This window comes from Borostomias antarcticus (genome assembly GCF_949987555.1).
Source record: "Borostomias antarcticus genome assembly, chromosome: 10".
Lineage (NCBI taxonomy): Eukaryota > Metazoa > Chordata > Actinopteri > Stomiiformes > Stomiidae > Borostomias > Borostomias antarcticus.
Genome location: NC_140243.1, coordinates 24,538,446 through 24,540,945, shown reverse-complemented (window position 1 = coordinate 24,540,945; position 2,500 = coordinate 24,538,446). Strand labels below are relative to the sequence as shown.

The following is a 2,500-nucleotide window of genomic DNA, read 5'->3' as shown; positions in this document are numbered from 1 at the left end:
AGGAGGAAGAGGAGGGAGAGGAGGGAGAGGAGGAGAGAAGGAGAGGAGGGAGAGGGTCAACAGGAGGATGAGTGAAGGAGCAGGAGAGGAGGGGTAGGCGGAGGAGAGGAGGGAGAGGAGGAGAGAAGGAGAGGAGGGAGAGGGTCAACAGGAGGATGAGTGAAGGAGCAGGGGAGGAGGGGTAGGGGGAGGAGAGGAGGGAGAGGTGGAGAGGAGGGAGAGGAGGAGAGGGTCAACAGGAGGATGAGTGAAGGAGCAGGGGAGGAGGGGTAGGGGTAGGCGGAGGAGAGGAGGATGGGAATAAGAGGAGAAGGGAGAAGGAAATCAAAACACGAATGCAAAGTAGCACGACAGAAAGCAGGCGCATACCAAGACTGATGGAAAACTCATGCAACACTATGGAATCCCACTATAGAGTACTAGACACACACACACACACACACACACACACACACACACACACACACACACAGACACAGACACAGACACACACACACACACACACACACACAGGTTACCAGTCTAACCCTCCAGTCAGCGTACTGTCCTGCCTGTCCTGAAGCAGAGAGAGAACTGCGAGCAGCTGCCGGTACCGAGCTCAGCCAGCCTCTCATCAACCCGGGTTCCGCTCTCCGGAAGCCTCCGTCACAGATCACCTGAGCTCCAGGCTGTCCGGCCGCTCAGCCCCTCTGGGGAAGCGCAGCAGCAGCCTGCTTCCTCTTTCACAGGCCCCGCCCACACTCACACGCCCCTCCCTCCGGCCACGGCCTGTCGTCGGAGCAGAGCAGGTGTGAGGAGTGGCTCCTTCCCTGCATATGGTTTCACTTGTATGGAAAGTGTGTGTGTGTGTGTGTGTGTACTCTGTAAACAACCCAGTTCTCCACACACACACACACACACACACACACACACACACACACACGCACACACGCACACACACACGCACACACACCTCCCCGCTCCTCCACTCCCATCCAGGCTGGGGTAGGGTTACCGTGGCAGCAGGCGGGGAACAACAGGCCTGTAAGGTGATCAGGCTGCGCTGTGGGCAGCAGCTAGCGGATAGCCGTTAGCATCTACTACAGACACAGGTACACAGGGCTGCTATCGGAGACCAACTCCTGCAGCCTGCTCCAGCCCAGTGGCACGCAGGTCTCACAGCCGACCAACACACACCTCCATCTCCTGGCTATGACGGAGCAGAGACCCACTAGTCCTAAAAAGTTCCACTCCGTCGTAAAAAGAGATCTGTCTTTTATGAAGGAGTTGAGCTTTTAGGCTCTTGTCCTCCCCTCCCTCCCTCTCCTCTCTGTTCCATACCTTCTGCATCCTCCTCTTCTTAAACATCCTGTCGTCCCCCGCTGGAAGGGTCGGTTCAGGCGATAGCTCACTCCATCTTCACACAGAAACACCGCTGCCTGTCTGTCTGTTCATCAGTCCGTCTGTCTGTCTGCCTGTCTGTCTGTCTGTTCATCAGTCCGTCTGCCTGTCTGTCTGTCAGTCTGTCTGTTCATCAGTCCGTCTGCCTGTCAGTCTGTCTGTTCATCAGTCCGTCTGCCTGTCTGTCTGTCTGTCTGTCTGTCAGTCCGTCTGCCTGTCTGTCTGTCTGTTCATCAGTCCGTCTGCCTGTCTGTCTGTTCGTCAGTCTGCCTGTCTGTCTGTCTGTCTCCCACGGTCAGCATCTCTAGCCAGCCGCCATCTCAGTCCCCTGGCTTCCCGGCTCTATGCTCAGACACCAGGTAACCAGACCCAGAACACACACACGGCTGCTGCTGCCTAACGCTCGCAAACATGCGCACGCACTCATGCACACACACGCACACACACACACACACACACACACATGTTGAATATTTGATGGTGTGAACAGTGCTGGTGAGCCAGGGTCACTGCCAGAGATCAGGCAGTCAGCTGTTCTCAGGGAGAGGGAGGGGTGGTAAGGAGGGGTGGTAAGGAGGGGTGGTAAGGAGGGGTGGTAAGGAGGGATGGTAAGGAGGGGTGGTAAGGAGGGGTAGTAAGGAGGGGTGGTAAGGAGGGGTGGTAAGGAGGGGTAGTAAGGAGGGGTGGTAAGGAGGGGTGGTAAGGAGGGGTGGTAAGGAGGGGTAGTAAGGAGGGGTAGTAAGGAGGGGTAGTTAGGAGGGGTGGTAAGGAGGGGTGTTAAGGAGGGGTAGTAAGGAGGGGTGGTAAGGAGGGCTGGTAAGGAGGGGTAGTAAGGAGGGGTGGTAAGGAGGGGTGGTAAGGAGGGGTAGTAAGGAGGGGTGGTAAGGAGGGATGGTAATGAGGGGTAGTAAGGAGGGGTGGTAAGGAGGGGTAGTAAGGAGGGGTGGTTAGGAGGGGTAGTAAGGAGGGGTAGTAAGGAGGGGTGGTAAGGAGGGGTGGTAAGGAGGGGAGGTAAGGAGGGGTGGTAAGGAGGGGTGGTAAGGAGGGGTGGTAGGGAGGGGTGGTAAGGAGGGGTAGTAAGGAGGGGTGGTAAGGAGGGGTGGTAAGGAGGGGTGGTAAG

The 2,500-nt window shown here is 57.1% G+C and overlaps 1 protein-coding gene across 1 annotated transcript in view; it reads right to left on the bottom strand.

Annotated features, from left to right (window-relative positions):
* The window catches only part of arhgap33 (Rho GTPase activating protein 33), a gene marked incomplete at its 3' end in the record, with an annotated part of 42,137 nt that overhangs the window by 23,289 nt on the left and 16,348 nt on the right, over nucleotides 1-2,500 (bottom strand). The window lies entirely within an intron of this gene.